The following is a 26,398-nucleotide window of genomic DNA, read 5'->3' as shown; positions in this document are numbered from 1 at the left end:
CCAATCAGAACCATGAAGTTAAGCGTTCTGGCGCGATGGCAGAGCTTAGATGGGTGACCTCCCTAGGAAGTCCTCATGTCGCTACCGTTTACGTAAATTATAGCTAAAACAGTCAAAATAATTGTTTTTAATGAGTTAACCGTCTACGGAGTAATCTGCGTCATAACCTTCCGCACAGAACCGACCCACGCCAAAAAAAATCGCTAAATGTTCCCAGAAAATAGAAAAAAATTAAGAAGAAAAAAATAGCGAATATAAAGCTATTATTATGCCTGGGATACGATAAAATGGAACTGAAATCGAATTTCGGAATTCCTAAACAGATTTCTCGAGGAAACGGAAGCTTAACAGAAGCGGAAAATCGCAAATTAGAGGGTCTTAAAGAAGGAATTCGGCTAAAATCTCGCCAGCTCATTGCGGAGGAATGAGTCTCGTTCGTTTGCCCGTTTACAATCAAATTAGGCTACAATTTTGTTCAAATCCGGCAGTGCCCGAGCTACGTTGATTTCACATGTCTTATCTGGTCCTGATCCAGATTCAGATAATTTGAGCCGAAAATCGTCTGTCAACAAGTAATCAAAAATAGAAAAACACGAAAAGGGGTGCAACACGAGGACTGCCCAGGAGGTCACCCATCCTCGTACTGCCCTCGCCCAAGTACGCTTAACTTAGAAGTTCTGATGGGATCCAGTGCATTAGTGCTGGTATGATCGCACCCGACATTGAGTGGGATGTTTATTCTTATATCCCTCGAGTACGTGTGGCGCGGGCGGCGAGGGACAACACGCGGCACTGCTCTCGCCCAATCAGAACCATGAAGTTAAGCGTTCTGGCGCGATGCCAGAGCTAGGATGGGTGACCTCCCTGGAAAGTTCTCGTGTCGCGAACGTTTACGTAAATTATAGCTAAAACAGTAAAAATAATTTTTTTTAATGAGTTAACCATTTCCGGAGTAATCTGCGTCATACCCTTCTGCACAGAACCGGCTCACGACAACAAAAATCGCTAAATGTTCTCAGAAAATTAAAAAAAAAATAAGAAGAAGAAAATAGCGAATGTAAGCTATTATTATGCCTGGGATATGATTAAATATAACAGGAATCGAATTTCGGACTTCCTAAACGGATTTCTCGAGGAAACGGAAGCTTAACAGAAGCGGAAAATCGCAAATTAGAGGGTCTTAAAGAAGGAATTCGGCTAAAATCTCGCCAGCTCATTGCGGAGGAATGAGTCTCGTTCGTTTGCCCGTTTACAATCAAATTAGGCTACAATTTTGTTCAAATCCGGCAGAGCCCGAGCTACGTTGATTTCACATGTCTTATCTGGTGTCGATTGAGATTCAGATGATTTGAGCCGAAAATCGTCTGTCAAAAAGTAATCAAAAATAGAAAAACAAGAAAAGGGGTGCAACACAGGGACTTCCCAGGGGGTCGGGGTCACCCATCCTAGTACTGCTCTTGCCCAAGCACGCTTAACTCCGGAGTTCTGATGGGATCCGGTGCATTAGTGCTGGTATGATCGCACCCGACATTGATTGGGATGTTTATTATTATATACCTCGAGTACGTGTGGAGCGGGCGGCGATGGACAACAAGCGGCACTGCTCTCGCCCGATCAGAACCACGAAGTTAAGCGTTCTGGCGCGATGGCAGAGCTAGGATGGGTGACCTCCCTGAGAAGTCCTCGTGTCGCGACCGTTTATGTAAATATTGGAAGAAACAATCGAAATAATTGTTTTTAATGAGTTAACCGTCTCCCGAGTAATCTGCGTCATACCCTTCCGCACAGATCCGGCTCACGACAACAAAAATCGCTAAATGTTCCCAGAAAATAGAAAAAAAATAAGAAGAAGAAAATAGCGAATGTAAAGCTATTATTATGCCTAAGATACGATAAAATGGAATGTAATCGAATTTCGGACTTCCTAAGCGGATTTCTCGAGAAAACGAAAGCTTAACAGAAGCGGAAAATCGCAAATTAGAGGGTCTTAAAGAAGGAATTCGGCTAAAATCTCGCCAGCTCATTGCGGAGTAATGAGTCTCGTTCGTTTTCCCGTTTACAATCAAATTAGGCTACAATTATGTCCAAATGCGGCAGTGACCGAGCGACGTTGATTTCACATGTCTTATCTGGTCCCGATCGTGGTTCAGATGATTTGAGCCCGAAATCGTCTTTCAACAAGTAATCAAAAATAGAAAAAAAAGAAAATGGGTGCAACACGAGGATTTCCCAAGGGGTCACCCATCGAGGGGCGATGGACAACACGCGGCACTGCTCTCGCCCAATCAGAACCATGAAGTTAAGCGTTCTGGCGCGATGGCAGAGCTTAGATGGGTGACCTCCCTAGGAAGTCCTCATGTCGCTACCGTTTACGTAAATTATAGCTAAAACAGTCAAAATAATTGTTTTTAATGAGTTAACCGTCTACGGAGTAATCTGCGTCATAACCTTCCGCACAGAACCGACTCACGCCAAAAAAAATCGCTAAATGTTCCCAGAAAATAGAAAAAAATTAAGAAGAAAAAAATAGCGAATATAAAGCTATTATTATGCCTGGGATACGATAAAATGGAACTGAAATCGAATTTCGGAATTCCTAAACAGATTTCTCGAGGAAACGGAAGCTTAACAGAAGCGGAAAATCGCAAATTAGAGGGTCTTAGAGAAGGAATTCGGCTAAAATCTCACCAGCTCATTGCGGAGTGATGAGACTCGTTCGTTTGCCCGTTTACAATCGAATTAGCCTACAATTTTGTCCCAATCCGGCAGTGCCCGAGCTACGTTGATTTCACATGTCTTATCTGGTCCTGATCCAGATTCAGATAATTTGAGCCGAAAATCGTCTGTCAACAAGTAATCAAAAATAGAAAAACACGAAAAGGGGTGCAACATGAGGACTGCCCAGGAGGTCACCCATCCAAGTACTGCCCTCGCCCAAGTACGCTTAACTTAGAAGTTCTGATGGGATCCAGTGCATTAGTGCTGGTATGATCGCACCCGACATTGAGTGGGATGTTTATTCTTATATCCCTCGAGTACGTGTGGCGCGGGCGGCGAGGGACAACACGCGGCACTGCTCTCGCCCAATCAGAACCATGAAGTTAAGCGTTCTGGCGCGATGCCAGAGCTAGGATGGGTGACCTCCCTGGAAAGTTCTCGTGTCGCGAACGTTTACGTAAATTATAGCTAAAACAGTAAAAATAATTTTTTTTAATGAGTTAACCATTTCCGGAGTAATCTGCGTCATACCCTTCCGCACAGAACCGGCTCACGACAACAAAAATCGCTAAATGTTCTCAGAAAATAAAAAAAAAATAAGAAGAAGAAAATAGCGAATGTAAGCTATTATTATGCCTGGGATATGATTAAATATAACCGGAATCGAATTTCGGACTTCCTAAACGGATTTCTCGAGGAAACGGAAGCTTAACAGAAGCGAAAAATCGCAAATTAGAGGGTCTTAAAGAAGGAATTCGGCTAAAATCTCGCCAGCTCATTGCGGTGGAATGGGTCTCGTAAGTTTGCCCGTTTACAATCAAATTAGGCTACAAGTTTGTTCAAATCCGGCAGAGCCCGAGCTACGTTGATTTCACATGTCTTATCTGGTGTCGATTGAGATTCAGATGATTTGAGCCGAAAATCGTCTGTCAACAAGTAATCAAAAATAGAAAAACAAGAAAAAGGGTGCAACACAGGGACTTCCCAGGGGGTCGGGTCACCCATCCTAGTACTGCTCTTGCCCAAGCACGCTTAACTCCGGAGTTCTGATGGGATCCGGTGCATTAGTGCTGGTATGATCACACCCGACATTGATTGGGATGTTTATTATTATATACCTCGAGTACGTGTGGAGCGGGCGGCGATGGACAACAAGCGGCACTGCTCTCGCCCAATCAGAACCACGAAGTTAAGCGTTCTGGCGCAATGGCAGAGCTAGGATGGGTGACCTCCCTGAGAAGTCCTCGTGTTGCGACCGTTTATGTAAATATTGGAAGAAACAGTCGAAATAATTGTTTTTAATGAGTTAACCGTCTCCCGAGTAATCTGTGTCATACCCTTCCGCACAGAACCGGCTCACGACAACAAAAATCGCTAAATGTTCCCAGAAAATAGAAAAAAAATAAGAAGAAGAAAATAGCGAATGTAAAGCTATTATTATGCCTGGGATACGATAAAATGGAACCGGAATCGAATTTCAAACTTCCTAAGCGGATTTCTCGAGGAAACGAAAGCTTAACAGAAGCGGAAAATCGCAAATTAGAGGGTCTTAAAGAAGGAATTCGGCTAAAATCTCGTCAGCTCATTGAAGAGTAATGAGTCTCGTTCGTTTGCCCGTTTACAATCAAATTAGGCTACAATTTTGTCCAAATCCGGCAGTGCCCGAGCTACGTTGATTTCACATGTCTTATCTGGTCCCGATCGAGATTCAGATGATTTGAGCCGAAAATCGTCTGTCCACAAGTAATCAAAAAAAAATAGAAAAACACGAAAAGGGGTGCAACACGAGGATTTTCCAGGGGGTCACCCATCCTAGTACTGCTCTCGCCCAAGCACGCTTAACTTCGGAGTTCTGATGGTATCTGGTGCATTAGTGCTGGTATGATCGAACCCGACATTGATTGGGATGTTTATTCTTATATCCCTCGAGTGCGTGTGGCGCGGGCGGTGATGGACAACAAATAAATCCTTATATTATTCGAAAATTCTTATTCAGCCCTTAAACGTTCGTAAATTGCCCTTAGGTCCCCAATCTTTCGAAATATTGCATTTTTGTCCCTTATATTTTGATACTTGCAGGTTTATTTTATACGCCGGGACGTAAATTTTATCGGTGTGGGTTTTTCAATAAAAAAATACGAACTTTTTGGCAATCCGGCTATTTAATTCCCAAACTATTTTTACCAAAACATTAATAATATTTTAATTAATTCTAATTAAAGACTAATTGGCTTAATTAGGGGCTTAACAGGCCTAAAGCCTTGTTAGTATTTAATTAAGTATATAATATGTAAACCTTTCCCATAACCCTACGATTCTTTCAAAAGCACACGGCCACTCTTCTGAAAATTTCCCATAACCCTAGTATTGCTCTCGCCCAAGCACGCTTAACTTCGGAGTTCTGATGGGATCCGGTGCATTAGTGCTGGTATGATCGCACCCGACATTGAGTGGGATGTTTATTCTTATATCCCTCGAGTACCTGTGGAGCGAGCGGCGATGGACAACACGCGACACTGCTCTCACCCAACAGAACCATGAAGTTAAGCGTTCTGGCGCGATGCAGAGCTAGGATGGGTGACCTCCCTGGGAAGTCCTCGTGTCGCGACCGTTTACGTAAATTATGGCTAAAACAGTAGAAATAATTGTTTTTAATGAGTTAACCATCTACTGAGTAATCAGTGTCATACCCTTCCGCACAGAACCGGCTCACGACAAAAAAAATCGCTAAATGTTCCTAGAAAAGAGAAAAAAAAAATAATAATAAGAAAATAGCGAATGTAAAGCTATTATTATGCCTGGGATACGATAAAATGGAACCGGAATCGAATTTCAGACTTCCTAATCGGATTTCTCGAGGAAACGGAAGTTTAACAGAAGCGGAAAATCGCAAATTAGAGGGTCTTAGAGAAGGAATTCGGCTAAAATATCGCCAGCTCATTGCGTAGTAATGAGTCTCGTCCGTTTACCCGTTTACAATCAAACTAGCCTACAATTTTGTCCAAATCCCGCAGTGCCCGAGCTATGTTAATTTCACATGTCTTATCTTGTCCCGATCGAGATTCAGATGATTAGATCCAAAAATCGTCTGTCAACAAGTAATCAAAAATAGAAAAACACGAAAAGGGGTGCAACACGAGGACTTCCGAGGGGGTCACCCATCCTAGTACTACTCTCGTCCAAGCACGCTTAACTTCGGAGTTCTGATGGGATCCATTGCATTAGTGCTGGTATGATCGCAACCGACATTGAGTGGGATGTTTATTCTTATATCACTCGAGTATATGTGGAGCGGGCGGCGATGGACAACACGCGGCACTGCACTCGCCCAATCAGAACCATGAAGTTAAGCGTTCTGGCGCGATGGCAGAGTTAGGATGAGTGACCTCCCTGGGAAGTCCTCGTGTCGCGACCGTTTACGTAAACTATGGCTAAAACAGTCGAAATAATTTTTTTTAATAAGTTAACCATCTCCGGAGTAATCTGCGTCATACGCTTCCGCACAGAACCGGCTCACGACAACAAAAATCACTAAATGTTCCCAGAAAATAGAAAAAAAATAAGAATAAAAAAATAGCGAATGTAAAGCTATTATTAAGGCTGAGATACGATAAAATGGAACCGGAATCGAATTTCGGACTTTTTAAGCGGATTTCTCGAGGAAAGGAAAGTTTAACAGAAGCGGAAAATCGCAAATTAGAGGGTCTTAGAGAAGGAATTCGGCTAAAATCTCTCCAGCTCATTGCGGAGTAATGAGTCTCGTTCGTTTGCCCGTTTACAATCAAATTAGCCTACAATTTTGTCCAAATCCGGCAGTGCCCGAGCTACGTTGATTTCACATGTCTAATCTGGTCTCGATCGAGATTCAGATGATTTGAGCCGAAAATCGTCTGTCAACAAGTAATCAAAAATAGAAAAACACGAAAAGGGGTGCAACACGAGGACTTACTTACCAGGGGGTCACCCATCCTAGTATTGCACTCGTCCAAGCACGCTTAACTTCGAAGTTCTGAAGGGATCCGGTGCATTAGTGCTGGTATGATCGCACCTGACATTGAGTGGGATGTTTATTCTTATATCCCTCGAGTACGAGTGGAGCGGGTGGCGATGGACAACACGCGGCACTGCTCTCGCCCAACAGAACCATGAAGTTAAGCGTTCTGGCGCGATAGCAGAGCTAGGATGGGTGACCTCCCTAAAAAGTCCTCGTGTCGCGACCGTTTACATAAATTATGGCTAAAATAGTAAAAATATTTGTTTTTAATGAGTTAACCGTCTCCGGAGTAATCTGCGTCATACCCTTCCGCACAGAACCGGCTCACGATAACAAAAATCGATAAATGTTTCGAGAAAATATAAAAAAAATAAGAATAAGAAAATAGCGAATGTAAAGCTTTTATTATGCCTGAGATACGATAAAATGGAACTAGAATCGAATTTCGAACTTCCTAAGCTGATTTCTCGAGGAAACGGAAGCTTAACAGAAGCGGAAATCGCAAATTAGAGGGTCTTAGAGAAGAAATTCGGCTAAAATCTCGCCAATCGGCAATGATTCTTGTTCGTTTGCCCGTTTACAATCAAATTAGGCTACAATTTTGTCCAAATCCGGCAGTGCCCGAGCTACGTTGATTTTACATGTCTTATCTGGTCCCGATCGAGATTCAGATGATTTGAGCCGAAAATCGTCATTCAACAGGTAATCAAAAATAGAAAAACACGAAAAAGGGTGCAACACGAGGACTTCCCAGGGGGTGTTCTGATGTGATCCGGTGCATTAGTGCTGGTATGATCGCACCCGACATTAAGTAGGATGTTTATTCTCATATCCCTCGAATACGAGTGGAGCGGGCGGCGATGGACAACACGCGGCACTGCTCTCGCCCAACAGAACCATGAAGTTAAGCGTTCTGGCGCGATTGCAGAGCTAGGATGAGTGACCTCCCTGGGAAGTCCTCGTGTCGCGACCATTTACGTAAATTATGGCTAAAACAATAGAAATAATTGTTTTTATTGAGTTAACCGTCTCTGGAGTAATCTGCGTCATACCCTTCCGCACAGAACCGGCTCATCACAACAAAAATCGCTAAATGTTCCCAGAAAATAAAAAAAAAATAAGAATAAGAAAATAGCGAATGTAAAGATATTGATATGCTTGGGATACGATAAAATGGAACCGGAATCGAATTTCAGACTTCCTAAACGGATTTCTCGATGAAACGGAAGCTTAACAGAAGCGGAAAATCTCAAATTAGAGGGTCTTAGAGAAGGAATTCGGCTAAAATCTCTCCAGCTCATTGCGGAGTAATGAGTCTCGTTCGTTTGCCCGTTTACAATCAAATTAGCCTACAATTTTGTCCAAATCCGGCAGTGCCCGAGCTACATTGATTTCACATGTCTTATCTGGTTCCGATCGAGATTCAGATGATTTGAGCCGAAAATCGTCTGTCAACAAGTAATCAAAAATAGAAAAACACGAAAAGGGGTGCAACACGATGACTTCGCAGAGGGTCGCCCATCCTAGTACTGGTCTCGTCCAAGCACGCTTAACTTCGAAGTTCTAATGGGATCCGGTGCATTAGTGCTGGTATGATCGCACCCGACATTGAGTGGGTTGTTTATTCTTATATCCCTCGAGTACGTGTGTAGCGGGCGGCGATGGACAACAAGAGGCACTGCTCTCGCCCAATCAGAACCATGAAGTTAAGCGCTCTCGCGCGATGGCAGAGGTAGGATGGGTGACCTCCCTGGTGATCCTCGTGTCGCGACCGTTTACATAAATTATGGCTAAAACAGTTGAAATAATTGTTTTTAATGAGTTAACCATCTTCGGAGTAATCTGCGTCATATCCTTCCGCACAGAACCGGCTCACGATAACAAAAATCGATAAATCTTTCGAGAAAATATAAAAAAAATAAGATTAAGAAAATAGCGAATGTAAAGCTATTATTAAGCCTGAGATACGATAAAATGGAACCGGAATCGAATTTCGAACTTCCTAAGCTGATTTCTCGAGGAAACGGAAGCTTAACAGAAGCGGAAAATCGCAAATTAGAGGGTCTTAGAGAAGGAATTCGGCTAAAATCTCGCCACCTCGTTGCGGAGTAATGAGTCTCGTTCGTTTGCCCGTTTACAATATAATTTGCATACAATATTTTCCAAATCCGGCGGTGCCCGAGCTACGTTGATTTCACATGTCTTATCTGGTCCCGATCGAGATTCAGATGATTTGAGCCGAAAATCGTATGTTAACAGATAATCAAAAATAGAAAAACACGAAAAAGGGTGCAACACGAGGACTTCCCAGGGGGTGTTCTGATGTGATCCAGTGCATTAGTGCTGGTATGATCGCACCCGACATTGAGTAGGATGTTTATTCTCATATCCCTCGAGTACGAGTGGAGCGGGCGGCGATGGACAACATGCGGCACTGCTCTCGCCCAACAGAACCATGAAGTTAAGCGTTCTGGCGCGATTGCAGAGCTAGGATGAGTGGCCTCCCTGGGAAGTCCTCGTGTCGCGACCGTTTACGTAAATTATGGCTAAAACAATAGAAATAATTGTTTTTATTGAGCTAACCGTCTCTGGAGTAATCTGCGTCATACCCTTCCGCACAGAACCGCTCATCACAACAAAAATCGCTAAATGTTCCCAGAAAGTAGAAAAAAAATAAGAATAAGAAAATAGCGAATGTAAAGATATTATTTTTCTTGGGATACGATAAAGAGGAACCGGAATCGAATTTCGGACTTCCTAAGCGGATTTCTCGAGTAAATGGAAGCTTAACAGAAGCGGAAAATCGCAAATTAGAGGGTCTTAGAGAAGGAATTCGGCTAAAATCTCGCCACCTCGTTGCGGAGTAATAAGTCTCGTTCGTTTGCCCGTTTACAATATAATTTGCATACAATATTTTCCAAATCCGGCGGTGCCCGAGCTACGTTGATTTCACATGTCTTATCTTGTCACGATCGAGATTCAGATGATTTGAGCCGAAAATCGTCTGACAACAAGTAATCAAAAATAGAAAAACACGAAAAAGAGTGCAACACAAGGACTTCCGAGGGGGTCACCCATCCTAGTACTGCTCTCGCCCAAGAACGCTTAACTTCGAAGTTTTGAGGGGATGCGGAGCATTAGTGATGGTAAGATCGCACCCGACATTGAGTAGGATGTTTATTCTTATATCCTTCAAGTATGTGTGGAGCGGGCGGCGATGGACAACAAGCGGCACTGCTCTCGCCCGATCAGAACCATGAAGTTAAGCGTTCCAGCGCGATGGCAGAGCTAGGATGGGTGACCTCCATGGGAAGTCCTCGTGTCGCGACAGTTTACGTAAATTATGGATAAAACAGTCGAAATTATTGTTTTTAATGAGTTAACCGTCTCCGGAGTAATCTGCTTCATACCCTTCCGCACAGAACCGGCGTACTACAACAAAAATCGATAAATGTTCCAAAACAATAGAAAAAATTAAGAAGAAGAAAATAGTGAATGTAAAGCTATAATTATGCCTCGTATACGATAAAAAGGAACCCGAATCGAATTACGAACTTTCTAAGCGGATTTCTCGAAAAAAAAGAAAGCTTAACAGAAGCGGAAAACCTCAAATAAGAGAGTCTTATAGAAGGAATTCGTCTAAACTTTCGCCAGCTCATTGCGGAGCAATGAGTCTCGTTGTTTTGCCCGTTTACAATCAAATTAGGCTAAAATTTTGTCCAAATCCGGCAGTGCCCGAGCTACGTTGATTTCACATGTCTTATCTGGTCCCGATCGAGATTCAGATGATTTGAGCCGAAAGTCTCCTGTCAACAAGTAATCAAAAATAGAAAAACACGAAAAGGGGTGCAACACGAGGACTTCCCAGGGGGTCACTCATCCTAGTACTGCTCTCGCCCAAGCACGCATAACTTCGTAGTTCTGATGGGATCCGGTGCATTAATGCTGGTATGATCGCACCCGACATTGAGTGTGATGTTTATTCTTATATCCCTCGAGTACGTGTGGAGCGGGCGGCGATGAACAACACGCGGCACTGCTCTCGCCCAATCAAAACCATGAAGTTGATGGGTGACCTCCCTGGGAAGTGCTCGTGTCGCGACCGTTTACGTAAATTATGGCTAAAACAGCCGAAATAATTGTTTTAAATGAGTTAACTGTCTCCGGAGTAATTTGCGTCATACCCTTCCACACAGAACCGGCTCACGACAACAAAAATCGCTAAATGCTCCCAAAAAATAGAAAAAAAAAATAAGAATAAGAAAATAGCGAATGCAAAGCTATTATTTTGCCTAGGATACAATAGAATAGAACCGGAATCGAATTTCGGAGTTCCTAAGCGGATTTCTCGAAAAAAAGAAAGCTTAACAGAAGCGGAAAATCGCAAATAAGAGAGTCTTAGAGAAGGAATTCGTCTAAAATTTCGCCATCTCATTGCGGAGCAATGAGTCTTGTTGTTTTGCCCGTTTACAATCAAATTAGGCTACAATTTTGTCCAAATCCGGCAGTACCCGAGCTATGTTGATTTCACATGTCTTATCTGGTCCCGATCGAGATTCAGATGATTTTAGCCAAAAATCGTCTGTCAACAAGTAATCAAAAATAGAAAAACATGAAAAGGGATGCAACACGAGGAATTCCCAGGGGGTCACCCATCCTAGTACTGCTCTCGCCCAAGCATGTTTAACATCGGAGTCCTGATGGGATCCGGTGCATTAGTGCTGGTATGTTCGCAACCGACATTGAGTGGGATGTTTATTCTTATATCCCTCGAGTATGTGTGGAGCGGGCGACGATGGACAACACGCGGCACTGCACTCGCCCAATGAGAACCATGAAGTTAAGCGTTCTGGCGCGATGGCAGAGCTAGAATGGGTAACCTCCCTGGGAAGTCCTCGTGTCGCGACCGTTTACGTAAATTATGGCTAAAACAGTCGAAATAATTGTTTTTAATGAGTTAACCATCTCCGGAGTAATCTGCGTCATACCCTTCTGCCCACAACCGGCTCACGACAACAAAAATCATTAAATGTTCCCAGAAAATAGAAAAAAAAATAAGAATTAGAAAATAGCGAATGTAAAGCTATAATTATGCCTGGTATACGATAAAATGGAACCAGAATCGAATTTTGGACTTCCTAAGCGGATTTCTCGAGGAAACAGAAGCTTAACAGAATCGGAAAATCGCAAATTAGAGGGTCTTAGAGAAGGAATTCGGCTAAAATCTCGCCAGCTCATTGCGGAGAAGGAGTCTCGTTGGTTTGCCCGTTTACAATCAAATTAGGCTATAATTTTGTCCAAATCCGGCAGTGCCCGAGCTACGTTGATTTCACATGTCTTATCTGGTCCCGATCGAGGTTCAGATGATTTGAGCCGAAAATCGTCTTTCAACAAGTAATCAAAAATAGAGAAACACGAAAAGGGGTGCAACACGAGGACTTCCCAAGGTATCACTCATCCTAGTACTGCTCTCGCCCAAGCACACATAACTTCGGAGTTCTGATGGGATCCGGTGCATTAGTGCTGGTATGATCGCACCCGACATTGAGTGGGATGTTTATTCTTATATCTCTCGAGCACATGTGGAGCGGGCAACGATGGACAACACGCGGCACGGCTCTCGCCCGATATTGAGTGGTATGTTTATTTTTATATCGCTCGAGTACGTGTGGTGCGGGCGGCGATGGACAACACACAGCACTGCTCTCGCCCAATCAAAACCATGAAGTTAAGCGTTCTGGCGCGATGGCAGAGCTAGGATGGGTGACCTCTCTGGGAAGTCCTCGTGTCGCGACCGTTTACGTAAATTATGGATAAAACAGTCGAAAATAATTTTTTTAATGAGTTAACCGTCTCCGGAGTAATCTGCGTCATACCCTTCCACACAGAACCGGCTCACGACAACAAAAATTGCTAAATGTTATCAAAAAATAGAAAAAAATAAGAAGAAGAAAATAGCGAATGTAAAGCTATTATTATGCCTGCGATACGATAAAATGGAACCGGAATCGAATTTCGAACTTCCTAAACGGATTTCTCGAGGAAATAGAAGCTTAACTGAAACGGAAAATCGCAAATTAGAGGATCTTAGAGAAGGAATTCGGCTAAAATCTCGCCAGCTCATTGCACAGTATTGAGTCTCGTTGGTTTGCCCGTTTACAATCAAATTAGGCTACAATTTTGTCCAAATCCGGCAGTGCCCGAGCTACGTTGATTTCACATGTCTTATCTGGTCCCGATCGAGATTCATATGATTTGAGCCGAAAATCGTCTTTCAACAAGTAATCAAAAATAGAAAAATAAGAAAAGGGGTGCAACACGAGGACTTTCCAGGGGTCACTCATCCTAGTACTGCTCTCGCCCAAGCACACATAACTTCGGAGTTCTGATGAGATCGGGTGCATTATTGATGGTATGATCGCACCCGACATTGAGTGGGATGTTTATTCCTATATCCCTCGAGTACGAGTGGAGCGGGCTGCGACGGACAACACGCGGCACTGCTCTCGCTCAATCAAAACCATGAAGTTAAGCGTTCTGGCACGATGGCAAAGCTAGGATGGGTGACCTCCCAGGGAAGTTCTCGTGTCGCGACCGTTTACGTAAATTATGGATAAACAGTCGAAAATAATTTTTTTTAATGAGTTAACCGTCTCCGGAGTAATCTGCGTCATACCCTTCCACATTGAACCGGCTCACGACAACAAAAATTGCTAAATGTTACCAAAAAATAGAAAAAAATAAGAAGAAGAAAATAGCGAATGTAAAGCTATTATTATGCCTGAGATACGATAAAATGGAACCAGAATCGAATTTCGAACTTCCTTAGCGGATTTCTCGAGGAAACAGAAGCTTAACAAAAGCGGAAAATTGCAAATCAGAAGGTCTTAGAGAAGAAATTCGGCTAAAATCTCGTCAGCTCCTCGCGGAGTAATGAGTCTCGTTCGTTTGCCGGTTTACAATCAAATTAGGCTACAATTTTGTCCAAATCCGGCAGTGCCCGAGCTAGATTGATTTCACATGTCTTATCTGGTCCCGATCGAGATTCAGATGATTTGAGTCGAAAATCGTCTGTCAACAAGTAATCAAAAATAGAAAAACACGAAAAGGGGTGCACAACACGAGGACTTCCCAGGGGGTCACTCATCCTAGTACTCCTCTCGTCCAAGCACACATAACTTCGGAGTTCTGATGGAATCCGGTGCATTAGTGCTGGTATTATCGCACCCGACATTGAGTGGGTTGTTTATTCTTATATCCCTCGAGTACGTGTGGAGCGGGCGGCGATGGACAACACGCGGCACTGCTCTCGCCCAATCAAAATCATGAAGTTAAGCGTTCTGGCGCGATGGCAGAGCTAGGATGGGTGACCTCCCTGGGAAGTCCTCGTGTCGCGACCGTTTACTTAAATTATGGATAAAACAGCTGAAAATAATTTTTTTAATGAGTTAACCGTCTCCGGAGTAATCTGCGTCATACCCTTCCACACAGAACCGGCTCACAACAACAAAAATCGCTAAATGTTCCCAGAAAATAGAAAAAAAATAAGAAGAAGAAAATAGCCAATGTAAAGCTATTATTATGCCTGAAATACGATAAAATGGAACAGGAATCGAATTTCGAACTTCCAATCAGAACGATGAAGTTAAGCGTTCTGGCGCGATGGAAGAGCTAGGGTAGGTGACCTCCCTGGGAAGTCCTCGTCTCGCGACCCTTTATTTAAATTATAGCTAAAACAGTCGAAATAATTGTTTTTAATGAGTTAACCGTCCCCGGAGTAATCTGCGTCATACCCTTCTGCACAGAACCGGCTCACAGCAAAAAAATCGCTAAATAATCCCAGAAAATAGAAAAAAAAAATAAGAAGAAGAAAATAGCGAATGTAAAGCTTTTTTTATGCCTGAGTTACGATAAAATGGAACAGGAATCGAATTTCGAACTTCCTAAGCGGATTTCTCGAGGAAACGGAAGCTTAACAGAAGCGGAAAATCGCAAATTAGAGGGTCTTAGAGAAGGAATTCGGCTAAAATCTCGCCAGCTCATTGCGGAGTAATGAGTCTCGTTCGTTTGCCCGTTTACAATCAAATTAGCCTACAATTTTGTCCAAATCCGACAGTGCCCGAGCTACGTTGATTTCACATGTCTAATCTGGTCCCGATCGAGATTCAGATGATTTGAGCCGAAAATCGTCGATCAACAAGTAATCAAAAATAGAAAAACACGAAAAGGGGTGCAACACGAGGACTTCCCAGGGGGTCACTCATCCTAGTACTGCTCTCGCCCAAGCACACATAACTTCGGAGTTCTGATGGGATCCAGTGCATTAGTGCTGGTATTATCGCACCCGACATTGAGTGGGATGTTTATTATTATATCCCTCGAGTACGTGTGGAGCGGGCGGCGATGGACAACACGCGGCACTGCTCTCGCCCAATCAAAACCATGAAGTTAAGCGTTCTGACCCGATGGCAGAGCTAGGATAAGTGACCTCCCTGGGAAGTCCTCATGTCACGACCGTTTACTTAAATTATGGATAAAACAGCCGAAAATAATTTTTTTTAATGAGTTAATTGTCTCCGGAGTAATCTGCGTCATACCCTTCCACACAGAACCGGCTCACGACAACAAAAATCGTTAAATGTTACCAGAAAATAGAAAAAAAATAAGAAGAAGAAAATCGCTAATGTAAAGCTATTATTATGCCGGAGATACGATAAAATGGAACAGGAATCGAATTTCGAACTTCCTAAGCGTATTTCTCAAGGAAACGGAAGCTTAACAGAAGCGGAAAATCGCAAATTAGAGGGTCTTAGAGAAGAAATTCGGCTAAAATTTCGCCAGCTCAATGCGGAGGAATGGGTCTCGTTCATTTGCCCGTTTACAATCAAATTAGCCTAAAATTTTGTCCAAATCCGGCAGTGCCCGAGCGACGTTGATTTCACATGTCTTATCTGGTCCCGATCAAGATTCAGATGATTTGAGCCGAAAATCGTCTACCAACAAGTAATCAAAAATAGAAAAATACAAAAAGGAGTGCAACACGAGGACTTCCCAAGGGGTCACCCATCCTAGTACTGTCTCGCCCAAGCACGCTTAACTTCGGAGTTCTGATGGGATCCGGTGCATTAGTGCTGGTATAATCGCACCCAACATTGAGCGGGATTTTTATTCTTATATCTCTCGAGTACGTGTGGAGCGGGCGACGATGGACAATACGCGGCACTGCTCTCGCCCAATCAGAACGATGAAGTTAAGCGTTCTGGCGCGATGGAAGAGCTAGGGTGGGTGACCTCCCTGGTAAGTCCTCGTGTCGCAACCCTTTATGTAAATTATAGCTAAAACAGTCGAAATAATTGTTTTTAATGAGTTAACCGTCTCCGGAGTAATCTGCGTCATACCCTTCCGCACAGAACCGGCTCACGACAACAAAAATCGCTAAATGTTACCAGAAAATAGAAAAAAAAATAAGAAGAAGAAAATAGCGAATGTAAAGCTATTATTATGCCTGAGATACGATAAAATGGAACAGGAATCGAATTTCGAACTTCCTAAGCGGATTTCTCGAGGAAACGGAAGCTTAACAGAAGCGAAAAATCGCAAATTAGACGGTCTTAGAGAAGGAATTCGGCTAAAATCTCGCCAGCTCATTGCGGAGTAATGAGTCTCGTTCGTTTGCCAGTTTACAATCAAATTAGCCAACAATTTTGTCAAAATCCGACAGTGCCCGAGCTACGTTGATTTCACATGTCTAATCTGGTCCCGATCGAGATTCAGATGATTTCAGCAAAAAATCGGCTGTCAACAAGTAATCAAAAATAGAAAAACACGAAAAGGGGAGCAATACGAGGACTTCCCAGGGGGTCACCCATCCTAGTACTGCTCTCGCCCAAGCACGCTTAACTTCGAAGTTCCTATGGAATCCGGTGCATTAGTGATTTTAATGAGTTAACCATCTCCAGAGTAATATGCGTCACACCCTTCCGCACAGAACCAGTTCACGGCAATATAAATCGCTAAATGTTCCCAGAAAATAGAAAAAAAATAAGTAGAAGAAAATAGTGAATGTAAAGCTATTATAATGCCTAAGATACGATAAAATTGAACAGGAATCGAATTTCGAACTTCCAAAGCGGATTTCTCGAGGAAACGGAAGCTTAACAGAATCGGAAAATCGCAAATTAGAGGGTCTTAGAGAAGGAATTCGGCTAAAATCTCGTCAGCTCTTTGCGGAGTAATGATTCTCGTTCGTTTGCCCGTTTAGAATCAAATTAGGCTACAATTTTTTCCAAATCCGGCAGTGCCCGAGCTACGTAGATTTCACATGTCTTATCTGGTCCCGATCGAGATTCAGATGATTTGAGCCGAAAATCGTCTGTCAACAAGTAATCAAAAATAGAAAAATACGAAAAAGGGTTCAACACGAGGACTTCCCAGGGGGTCACTCATCCTAGTAATGCGTCATACCCTTCCACACAGAACCGGCTCACGACAACAAAAATCGCTAAATGTTCCCAGAAAATAGAAAAGAAATAAGAAGAAGAAAATAGCGAATGTAAAGCTATTATTATGCCTGAGATACGATAAAATGGAACAGGAATCGAATTTCGAACTTCCTAAGCGTATTGCTCAAGGAAACAGAAGCTTAACAGAAGCGGAAAATCGCAAATTAGAGGGTCTTAGAGAAGGAATTCTCCTAAAATCTCGCCAGCTCATTGCGAAGTAATGAGTCTTGTTCGTTTGCCCGTTTACAATAAAATTAGGCTACAATTTTGTCCAAATCCGGCAGTGCCCGAGCTACGTTGATTTCACATGTCTTATCTGGTCCCGATCGAGATTCATATGATTTGAGCCGAAAATCGTATGTCAACAAGTAATCAAAAATAAAAAAACACGAAAAGAGTGCAACACGAGGACTTCCTAGGAGGTCACCCATACTGGTACAGCTCTCGCCCAACCACGCTTAACTTCGGAGTTCTGATGGGATCCGGTGCATTAGTGCTGGTATGATCGCACCCGACATTTAGTGAGATGTTTATTCTTATATCCCTCGTGTACGTGTGGAGAAGACCTTGATGGACAACACGCGGCACTGTTCTATCCCAATCAGAACCATGAAGTTAAGCGTTCTGGCGCGATGGCAGAGCTTGGATGGGTGACCTCCCTGGGAAGTCCTCGTGTCGAGACGATTTACGTAAATTATGGCTAAAACAGCCGAAATAATTGTTTTAAATGAGTTAACCGTCTCCGGAGTAATCGTCGTCATACCATTCCGCACAGAACCGGCTCACGACAATAAAAATCGCTAAATGTTCCCAGAAAATAGAAAAAAAAATAAGAAGAAGAAAATAGCGAATGTAAAGCTATTATAATGCCTGGGATACGATAAAATGGAACCGGAATCGAATATCGAACTTCCTAAGTGGATTTCTCGATGAAACGACAGAAGCGGAAAATCGCAAATTAGAGGGTCTTAGAGAAGGAATTCGGCTAAAATCTCGCCAGCTCATTGCGGAGTAATGAGTCTCGTTCGTTTGCCCGTTTACAATCAAATTAGGCTACAATTTTGTCCAAATCCGGCAGTGCCCGAGCTACGTTGATTTCAAATGTTTTATCTGGTCCCGATCGAGATTCAGATGATTTGAGCCGAAAATCATCTGTCAACAAGTAATTAAAATAGAAAAACACGAAAAGAAGTGCAACACGAGGACTTCCCAGGGAGTCACTCATCCTACTACTGCTCTCGCCCAAGCACACATAACTTCATAGTTCTGATGGGATCCGGTGCATTAGTGCTGGTATTATCGCACCCGACATTGAGTGGGATGTTTATTCTTATATCCCTCGAGTACGTGTGGAGCGGGCGGCGATGGACAACACGCGGCACTACTCTCGCACAATCAAAACAATGAAGTTAAGCGTTCTGGCGCGATGGCAGAGCTAGGATGGGTGACCTCCCTGGGAAGTCGTCGTGTCGCGACCGTTTACTTAAATTATGGATAAAACAGCCGAAAATAATTTTTTTTAATGAGTTAACTGTCTCCGGAGTAATCTACGTCATATCCTTCCACACAGAACCGGCTCACGACAACAAAAATTGCTAAATGTTCCCAGAATATAGAAAAAAAATAAGAAGAAGGAAATAGCGAATGTAAAGCTAGTATTATGCCTGGGATATGATAAAATGGAACCGGAATCGAATTTCGAAATTCCTAAGCAGATTTTTCGAGGAAACGAAAGCTTAACAGAGGCGGTAAATCGCAAATTAGAGGGTCTTAGAGAAGAAATTCGGCTAAAATCTCGTCAGCTCATTGCGGAGTAATGAGTCTCGTTGGTTTGCCCGTTTACAATCAAATTAGCCTACAATTTTGTCCAAATCTGGCAGTGCCTGAGCTACGTTGATTTCACATGTCTTATCTGGTCCCGATCAAGATTCAGATGATTTGAGCCGAAAATCGTCTACCAACAAGTAATCAAAAATAGAAAAATACGAAAAGGAGTGCAACACGAGGACTTCCCAAGGGGTCACCCATCCTAGTACTGTCTCGCCCAAGCACGCTTAACTTCGGAGTTCTGATGGGATCCGGTGCATTAGTGCTGGTATAATCGCACCCAACATTGAGTGAGATTTTTATTCTTACATCTCTCGAGTACGTGTGGAGCGGGCGACGATGGACAACACGCGGCACTGCTCTCGCCCAATCAGAACGATGAAGTTAAGCGTTCTGGCGCGATGGAAGAGCTAGGGTGGGTGACCTCCTTGGGAAGTCCTCGTGTCGCGACCCTTTATGTAAATTATAGCTAAAGCGGTCGAAATAATTGTTTTTAATGAGTTAACCGTCTCCGGAGTAATCTGCGTCAAACTTCCTAAGCGGATTTCTCGAGGAAACGGAAGCTTAACAGAAGCGAAAAATCGCAAAATAGAGGGTCTTAGAGTGGGAATTCGGCTAAAATCTCGCCAGATCATTGCGGAGTAATGAGTCTCGTTTGTTTGCCCGTTTACAATCAAATTAGCCTACAATTTGGTCCAAATCCGGCAGTGCCCGAGCTACGTTGATTTCACATGTCTTATTTGGTCCGATCGAGATTCTGATGATTTGAGCCGAAAATCGGCTGTCAACAAGTAATCAAAAATAGAAAAACATGAAAAGGGGTGCAACACGAGGACTTCCCAGGGGGTCACCCATTCTAGTACTGCTCTTGCCTAAGCACGCTTAACTTCGGAGTTCCTATGGGATCCGGTGCATTAGTGCTGGTCGCACCAGACATTGAGTGGGATGTTTATTCTTATATTTCTCGAGTAGGTGTTGAGCGGGCGACGATGGACAACACGTGGCACTTCTCTCGCCCAATCAGAACCATGAAGTTAAGCGTTCTGGCGCGATGACAGAGCTAGGATGGGTGACCTTCCTGGGAAGTCCTCGTGTCGCGACCGTTTACGTAAATTATGGCTAAAACAGTCAAAATAATTGTTTTTAATGATTTAACCGTCTTTGGAGTAATATGCGTCATACCCTTCGCACAGAACCGGCTCACGGCAACAAAAATCGCTAAATATACCTAGAAAATAGAAAAAAAATAAAAAGAAGAAAATAGCGAATGTAAAGCTATTATTATGCCTGAGATACGATAAAATGGAACAGGAATCGAATTTCAAACTTCCTAAGCGGATTTCTCGAGGAAATGGAAGCTTAACAGAAGCGGAAAATCGCAAATTAGAGGGTTTTAGAGAAGGAATTCGACTAAAATCTCGCCAGCTCATTGCGGAGTAAGGAGACTCGTTCGTTTGCCCGTTTACAATCAAATTAGCCTACAATTTTGTCCAAATCCGGCAGTGCCCGAGCTACGTTGATTTCACATGTCTTATTTGGTCCGATCGAGATTCAGATGATTTGAGCCGAAAATCGTCTATCAACAAGTAATCAAAAATAGAAAAACACGAAAAGGGGTGAAACACGAGGACTTCCCAGGGGGTCACTCATCCTAGTACTGCTCTCGCCCAAGCACACATAACTTCGGAGTTCTGATGGGATCCAGTGCATTAGTACTGGTATTATCGCACCCGACATTGAGTGGGATGTTTATTATTATATCCCTCGAGTACGTGTGGAGCGGGCGGCGATGGACAACACGCGGCACTGCTCCCGCCCAATCAGAACCATGAAATTAAGCGTTCTGGCGCGATGGCAGAGCTAGGATGGGTGACCTTCCTGGGAAGTCCTCGTGTCGCGACCGTTTACGTAAATTATGGCTAAAACAGTCAAAATAATTGTTTTTAATGAGTTAACCGTCTTTGGAGTAATATGCGTCATACCCTTCCGCACAGAACCGGCTCACGGCAACAAAAATCGCTAAATGTACCTAGAAAATAGAAAAAAAATAAAAAGAAGAAAATAGCGAATGTAAAGCTATTATTATGCCTGAGATACGATAAAATGGAACAGGAATCGAATTTCAAACTTCCTAAGCGGATTTCTCGAGGAAATGGAAGCTTAACAGAAGCGGAAAATCGCAAATTAGAGGGTTTTAGAGAAGGAATTCGACTAAAATCTCGCCAGCTCATTGCGGAGTAAGGAGTCTCGTTCGTTTGCCCGTTTACAATCAAATTAGCCTACAATTTTGTCCAAATCCGGCAGTGCCCGAGCTACGTTGATTTCACATGTCTTATCTGGTCTCGATCGAGATTCAGATGATTTGAGCCGAAAATCGGCTGTCAACAAGTAATCAAAAATAGAAAAACATGAAAAGGGATGCAACACGAGGAATTCCCAGGGGGTCACACATCCTAGTACTGCTCTCGCCAAAGCACGCTTAACTTCGGAGTTCCTATGGGATCCGGTGAATTAGTGCTGGTCGCACCAGACATTTAGTGGGATGTTTATTCTTATATCTCTCGAGTACGTGTTATGCGGGCGACGATGGACAACACGCGGCACTGCTCTAGCCCAATCAGAACCATGAAGTTAAGCGTTCTGGCGCGATGGCAGAGCTAGGATGAGTGACCTCCCTGGGAAGTCCTCGTGTCGCGACCGTTTACGTAAATTATGGCTAAAACAGTCGAAATAATTGTTTTTAATGAGTTAACCATCTCCAGAGTAATCTGCGTCACACCATTTCGCACAAAACCGGCTCAAGGCAATATTAATCGCTAAATGTTCCAAGAAAATAGAAAAAAAATAACTAAAAGAAAATAGCGAATGTAAAGCTATTATAATGCCTAAGATACGATAAAATGGAACAGGAATCGAATTTCGAACTTCCAAAGCGGATTTCTCGAGGAAACGGAAGCTTAACAGAATCGGAAAATCGCAAATTAGAGGGTCTTAGAGAAGGAATTCGGCTAAAATCTCGCCAGCTCATTGCGGAGTAATGATTCTCGTTGATTTGCCCGTTTACAATCAAATTAGGCTACAATTTTGTCCAAATCCGGCAGTGCCCGAGCTACGTTGATTTCAAATGTCTTATCTGGTCCCAATCGAGATTCAGATGATTTGAGCCGAAAATCGTCTGTCAACAAGTAATCAAAAATACAAAAACATGAAAAAGGGTGCAACAAGAGGACTTCCCAGGGGGTCACTCATCCTAGTACTGCTCTCTCCCAAGCACACATAACTTCGGAGTTCTGATGGGATCCAGTGCATTAGTGCTGGTATTATCGCACCCGACATTGAGTGGGATGTTTATTATTATATCCCTTGAGTACGTGTGGAGCGGGCGGCGATGGACAACACGCGGCACTGCTCTCGCCCAATCAAAACCATGAAGTTAAGCGTTCTGGCCCGATGGAAGAGCTAGGATGGGTGACCTTCCTGGGAAGTCTTCGTGTCACGACCGTTTACCTAAATTATGGATAAAACAGCCGAAAATAATTTTTTTTAATGAGTTAATTGTCTTCGGAGTAATCTGCGTCATACCCTTCCACACAGAACCGGCTCACGACAACAAAAATCGCTAAATGTTCCCAGAAAATAGAAAAAAATAAGAAGAAGAAAATAGCGAATGTAAAGCTATTATTATGCCTGAGATACGATAAAATGGAACAGGAATCGAATTTCGAACTTCCTAAGCGTATTTCTCAAGGAAACGGAAGCTTAACAGAAGCGGAAAATCGCAAATTAGAGGGTCTTAGAGAAGGAATTCGGCTAAAATCTCGTCAGCTCATTGCGGAGGAATGGGTCTCGTTTGTTTGCCCGTTTACAATCAAATTAGCCTACAATTTTGTCCAAATCCGAAAGTGCCCGAGCTACGTTGATTTCACATGTCTTATCTGGTCCCGATCAAGATTCAGATGATTTGAGCCGAAAATCGTCTACCAACAAGTAATCAAAAATAGAAAAATACGAAAAGGAGTGCAACACGAGGACTTCCCAAGGGGTCACCCATCCTAGTACTGTCTCGCCCAAGCACGCTTAACTTCGGAGTTCTGATGGGATCCGGTGCATTAGTGCTGGTATAATCGCACCCAACATTGAGCGGGATTTTTATTCTTATATCTCTCGAGTACGTGTGGAGCGGGCGACGATGGACAATATGCGGCACTGCTCTCGCCCAATCAGAACGATGAAGTTAAGCGTTCTGGCGCGATGGAAGAGCTAGGGTGGGTGACCTCCCTGGGAAGTCATCGTGTCGCGACCCTTTATGTAAATTATAGCTAAAACAGTCGAAATAATTGTTTTTAATGAGTTAACCATCTCCGGAGTAATCTGCGTCATACCCTTCAGCACAGAACTGGCTCACGGCAACAGAATTCGCTAAATGTTACCAGAAAATAGAAAAAAAAATAAGAAGAAGAAAATAGCGAATGTAAAGCTATTATTATGCCTGAGATACGATAAAATGGAACAAGAATCGAATTTCGAACTTCCTAAGCGGATTTCTCAAGGAAACGGAAGCTTAACAGAAGCGAAAAATCGCAAATTAGAGGGTCTTAGAGAAGGAATTCGGCTAAAATCTCGCCAGCTCATTGCGGAGTAATGAGTCTCGTTCGTTTGCCCGTTTACAATCAAATTAGCCTACAATTTTGTCCAAATCCGACAGTGCCCGAGCTACGTTGATTTCACATGTCTAATCTGGTCCCGATCGAGATTCAGATGATTTGAGCCGAAAATCGGCTGTCAACAAGTAAACAAAAATAGAAAAACACGAAAAGGGGAGCAATACGAGGACTTCCCAGGGGGTCACCCATCCTAGTACTGCTCTCGCCCAAGCACGCTTAACTTCGAAGTTCCTATGGGATCCGGTGCATTAGTAATTTTAATGAGTTAACCATCTCCGGAGTAATCTGCGTCACACCCTTCCGCACAGAACCGGTTCACGACAATATAAATCGCTAAATGTTCCCAGAAAATAGAAAAAAATAAGTAGAAGAAAATAGCGAATGTAAAGCTATTATAATGCCTAAGATACGATAAAATGGAACAGAAATCGAATTTCGAACTTTCAAAGCGGATTTCTCGAGGAAACGGAAGCTTAACAGAATCGGAAAATCGCAAATTTGAGGGTCTTAGAGAAGAAATTTGGCTAAAATCTCGCTAGCTCATTGCGGAGTAATGATTCTCGTTCGTTTGCCCGTTTATAGTCAAATTAGGCTACAATTTTGTCCAAATCCGGCAGTGCCCGAGCTACGTTGATTTCACATGTCTTATCTGGTCCCGATCGAGATTCAGATGATTTGAGCCGAAAATCGTCTGTCAACAAGTAATCAAAAATAGAAAAACACGAAAAAGGGTGCAACACGAGGACTTCCCAGGGGGTCACTCATCCTAGTACTGCTCTCGCCCAAGCACACATAACTTCGGAGTTCTGATGGGATCCAGTGCATTAGTGCTGGTATTATCGCACCCGACATTGAGTGGGATGTTTATTATTATATCCCTCGAGTACGTGTGGAGCGGGCGGCGATGGACAACACGCGGCACTGCTCTCGCCCAATCAAAACAATGAAGTTAAGCGTTCTGGCCCGATGGCAGAGCTAGGATGGGTGACCTCCCTGGGAAGTCCTCGTGTCACGACCGTTTACTTAAATAATGGATAAAACAGCCGAAAATAATTTTTTTTAATGAGTTAATTTTCTCCGGAGTAATCTACGTCATACCCTTCCACACAGAACCGGCTCACGACAACAAAAATCGCTAAATATTCCCAGAAAATAGAAAAAAAATAAGAAGAAGAAAATAGCGAATGTAAAGCTATTATTATGCCTGAGATACGATAAAATGGAACAGGAATCGAATTTCGAACTTCCTAAGCGTATTGCTCAAGGAAACAGAAAATTAACAGAAGCGGAAAATCGCAAATTAGAGGGTCTTAGAGAAGGAATTCTCCTAAAATCTCGCCAGCTCATTGCGAAGTAATGAGTCTCGTTCGTTTGCCCGTTTACAATCAAATTAGGCTACAATTTTGTCCAAATCCGGCAGTGCCCGAGCTACGTTGATTTCACATGTCTTATCTGGTCCCGATCGAGATTCATATGATTTGAGCCGAAAATCGTCTGTCAACAAGTAATCAAAAATAGAAAAACAAGAAAAGGGGTGCAACACGAGGACTTCCCAGGGGGTCAGTCATCCTAGTACTGCTCTCGCCCAAGCACACATAACTTCGGAGTTCTGATGGGATCCGGTGCATTAGTGCCGGTATGATCGCACCCGATATTGAGTGGGATGTTTATTTTTATATCCCTCGAGTACGTGTGGAGCACGCGGCGACGGACAACACGCGGCACTGCTCTCGCTCAATCAAAACCATGAAGTTAAGCGTTCTGGCGCGATGGCAAAGCTAGGATGGGTGACTTCCCAGGGAAGTCCTCGTGTCGCGACCGTTTACGTAAATTATGGATAAAACAGTCGAAAATAATTTTTTTAATGAGTTAACCGTCTCCGGAGTAATCTGCGTCATACCCTTCCACACAGATTAGGCTCACGACAACAAAAATTGCTAAATGTTACCAAAAAATAGAAAAATATAAGAAGAAGAAAATAGCGAATGTAAAGCTATTATTATGCCTGTGATACTATAAAATGGAACCGGAATCGAATTTCGAACTTCCTAAGCGGATTTCTCGAGGAAACGGAAGCTTAACTGAAGTGGAAAATAGCAAATTAGAGGGTCTCAGAGAAGGAATTCGGCTAAAATCTCGCCAGCTCATTGCGTAGTAATGAGTCTCGTTCGTTTGCCCGTTTACAATCAAATTAGGCTACAAATTTGTTCAAATGTCTTATCTGGTCCCGATCGAGATTCAGATGATTTGAGCCGAAAATCGTATGTCAACAAGTAATCAAAAATAGAAAAACACGAAAAGAGTGCAACACGAGGACTTCCCAGGAGGTCACCCATCCTGGTACAGCTCTCGCCCAAGCACGCTTAACATCGGAGTTCTGATGGGATCCGGTGCATTTGTGCTGGTATGATCGCAGCCGACATTTAGTGAGATGTTTATTCTTATATCCCTCGCGTACGTGTGGAGTAGGCGGCGATGGACAACACGTGGCACTGTTCTATCCCAATCAGAACAATGAAGTTAAGCGTTCTGGCGCGATGGCAGAGCTTGGATGGGTGACCTCCCTGGGAAGTCCTCTTGTCGAGACGATTTACGTAAATTATGGCTAAAACAGCCGAAATAATTGTTTTAAATGAGTTAACCGTCTTCGGAGTAATCGGCGTCATACCATTCCGCACAGAACCGGCTCACGA

The 26,398-nt window shown here is 43.2% G+C and overlaps 19 non-coding genes and 10 pseudogenes across 19 annotated transcripts; all 29 read right to left on the bottom strand.

Annotated features, from left to right (window-relative positions):
• Positions 1-599: 599 nt before the first annotated feature.
• On the bottom strand, positions 600-718 carry LOC142506535 (5S ribosomal RNA). Its single transcript, XR_012804824.1, has one exon. It is a non-coding gene; the product is annotated as a 5S ribosomal RNA (ribosomal RNA).
• A 683-nt stretch (positions 719-1,401) lies between these two features.
• On the bottom strand, positions 1,402-1,526 carry LOC142516774 (5S ribosomal RNA; annotated as a pseudogene).
• Positions 1,527-2,880: 1,354 nt separating this feature from the next.
• LOC142507406 (5S ribosomal RNA) lies at positions 2,881-2,999 on the bottom strand. Its single transcript, XR_012805665.1, has one exon. It is a non-coding gene; the product is annotated as a 5S ribosomal RNA (ribosomal RNA).
• Positions 3,000-3,681: 682 nt separating this feature from the next.
• LOC142506332 (5S ribosomal RNA) lies at positions 3,682-3,805 on the bottom strand. The gene has a single exon (XR_012804627.1). It is a non-coding gene; the product is annotated as a 5S ribosomal RNA (ribosomal RNA).
• A 687-nt stretch (positions 3,806-4,492) lies between these two features.
• On the bottom strand, positions 4,493-4,611 carry LOC142507624 (5S ribosomal RNA). Its single transcript, XR_012805877.1, has one exon. It is a non-coding gene; the product is annotated as a 5S ribosomal RNA (ribosomal RNA).
• Positions 4,612-5,843: 1,232 nt separating this feature from the next.
• Positions 5,844-5,962, bottom strand: LOC142515379 (5S ribosomal RNA). The gene has a single exon (XR_012811227.1). It is a non-coding gene; the product is annotated as a 5S ribosomal RNA (ribosomal RNA).
• A 683-nt stretch (positions 5,963-6,645) lies between these two features.
• On the bottom strand, positions 6,646-6,768 carry LOC142511501 (5S ribosomal RNA; annotated as a pseudogene).
• Positions 6,769-8,197: 1,429 nt separating this feature from the next.
• LOC142506974 (5S ribosomal RNA) lies at positions 8,198-8,316 on the bottom strand. Its single transcript, XR_012805243.1, has one exon. It is a non-coding gene; the product is annotated as a 5S ribosomal RNA (ribosomal RNA).
• A 1,437-nt stretch (positions 8,317-9,753) lies between these two features.
• On the bottom strand, positions 9,754-9,872 carry LOC142512240 (5S ribosomal RNA; annotated as a pseudogene).
• Positions 9,873-10,555: 683 nt separating this feature from the next.
• On the bottom strand, positions 10,556-10,674 carry LOC142506654 (5S ribosomal RNA). Its single transcript, XR_012804939.1, has one exon. It is a non-coding gene; the product is annotated as a 5S ribosomal RNA (ribosomal RNA).
• Positions 10,675-11,331: 657 nt separating this feature from the next.
• LOC142506296 (5S ribosomal RNA) lies at positions 11,332-11,450 on the bottom strand. The gene has a single exon (XR_012804591.1). It is a non-coding gene; the product is annotated as a 5S ribosomal RNA (ribosomal RNA).
• Positions 11,451-12,133: 683 nt separating this feature from the next.
• Positions 12,134-12,252, bottom strand: LOC142516717 (5S ribosomal RNA). Its single transcript, XR_012812498.1, has one exon. It is a non-coding gene; the product is annotated as a 5S ribosomal RNA (ribosomal RNA).
• A 768-nt stretch (positions 12,253-13,020) lies between these two features.
• Positions 13,021-13,138, bottom strand: LOC142512176 (5S ribosomal RNA; annotated as a pseudogene).
• A 684-nt stretch (positions 13,139-13,822) lies between these two features.
• On the bottom strand, positions 13,823-13,941 carry LOC142510586 (5S ribosomal RNA; annotated as a pseudogene).
• Positions 13,942-14,939: 998 nt separating this feature from the next.
• Positions 14,940-15,058, bottom strand: LOC142516938 (5S ribosomal RNA). Its single transcript, XR_012812705.1, has one exon. It is a non-coding gene; the product is annotated as a 5S ribosomal RNA (ribosomal RNA).
• Positions 15,059-15,742: 684 nt separating this feature from the next.
• On the bottom strand, positions 15,743-15,860 carry LOC142513465 (5S ribosomal RNA). Its single transcript, XR_012809410.1, has one exon. It is a non-coding gene; the product is annotated as a 5S ribosomal RNA (ribosomal RNA).
• A 684-nt stretch (positions 15,861-16,544) lies between these two features.
• On the bottom strand, positions 16,545-16,666 carry LOC142512892 (5S ribosomal RNA; annotated as a pseudogene).
• A 942-nt stretch (positions 16,667-17,608) lies between these two features.
• Positions 17,609-17,727, bottom strand: LOC142516321 (5S ribosomal RNA). The gene has a single exon (XR_012812122.1). It is a non-coding gene; the product is annotated as a 5S ribosomal RNA (ribosomal RNA).
• A 675-nt stretch (positions 17,728-18,402) lies between these two features.
• On the bottom strand, positions 18,403-18,521 carry LOC142511644 (5S ribosomal RNA; annotated as a pseudogene).
• A 684-nt stretch (positions 18,522-19,205) lies between these two features.
• LOC142513463 (5S ribosomal RNA) lies at positions 19,206-19,323 on the bottom strand. Its single transcript, XR_012809408.1, has one exon. It is a non-coding gene; the product is annotated as a 5S ribosomal RNA (ribosomal RNA).
• Positions 19,324-19,859: 536 nt separating this feature from the next.
• Positions 19,860-19,973, bottom strand: LOC142511481 (5S ribosomal RNA; annotated as a pseudogene).
• Positions 19,974-20,654: 681 nt separating this feature from the next.
• Positions 20,655-20,773, bottom strand: LOC142509082 (5S ribosomal RNA). The gene has a single exon (XR_012807270.1). It is a non-coding gene; the product is annotated as a 5S ribosomal RNA (ribosomal RNA).
• Positions 20,774-21,456: 683 nt separating this feature from the next.
• On the bottom strand, positions 21,457-21,570 carry LOC142512202 (5S ribosomal RNA; annotated as a pseudogene).
• Positions 21,571-22,253: 683 nt separating this feature from the next.
• On the bottom strand, positions 22,254-22,372 carry LOC142507100 (5S ribosomal RNA). The gene has a single exon (XR_012805365.1). It is a non-coding gene; the product is annotated as a 5S ribosomal RNA (ribosomal RNA).
• A 683-nt stretch (positions 22,373-23,055) lies between these two features.
• On the bottom strand, positions 23,056-23,173 carry LOC142513462 (5S ribosomal RNA). The gene has a single exon (XR_012809407.1). It is a non-coding gene; the product is annotated as a 5S ribosomal RNA (ribosomal RNA).
• A 684-nt stretch (positions 23,174-23,857) lies between these two features.
• On the bottom strand, positions 23,858-23,979 carry LOC142512875 (5S ribosomal RNA; annotated as a pseudogene).
• A 454-nt stretch (positions 23,980-24,433) lies between these two features.
• Positions 24,434-24,552, bottom strand: LOC142517189 (5S ribosomal RNA). Its single transcript, XR_012812949.1, has one exon. It is a non-coding gene; the product is annotated as a 5S ribosomal RNA (ribosomal RNA).
• A 684-nt stretch (positions 24,553-25,236) lies between these two features.
• LOC142516794 (5S ribosomal RNA) lies at positions 25,237-25,355 on the bottom strand. Its single transcript, XR_012812569.1, has one exon. It is a non-coding gene; the product is annotated as a 5S ribosomal RNA (ribosomal RNA).
• Positions 25,356-26,004: 649 nt separating this feature from the next.
• On the bottom strand, positions 26,005-26,123 carry LOC142515155 (5S ribosomal RNA). The gene has a single exon (XR_012811012.1). It is a non-coding gene; the product is annotated as a 5S ribosomal RNA (ribosomal RNA).
• Between the last annotated feature and the right edge of the window lie 275 nt (positions 26,124-26,398).

Source organism: Primulina tabacum, chromosome 10 (assembly GCF_025594145.1).
Source record: "Primulina tabacum isolate GXHZ01 chromosome 10, ASM2559414v2, whole genome shotgun sequence".
Lineage (NCBI taxonomy): Eukaryota > Viridiplantae > Streptophyta > Magnoliopsida > Lamiales > Gesneriaceae > Primulina > Primulina tabacum.
This window is presented reverse-complemented; position numbering and strand designations above follow the sequence as displayed.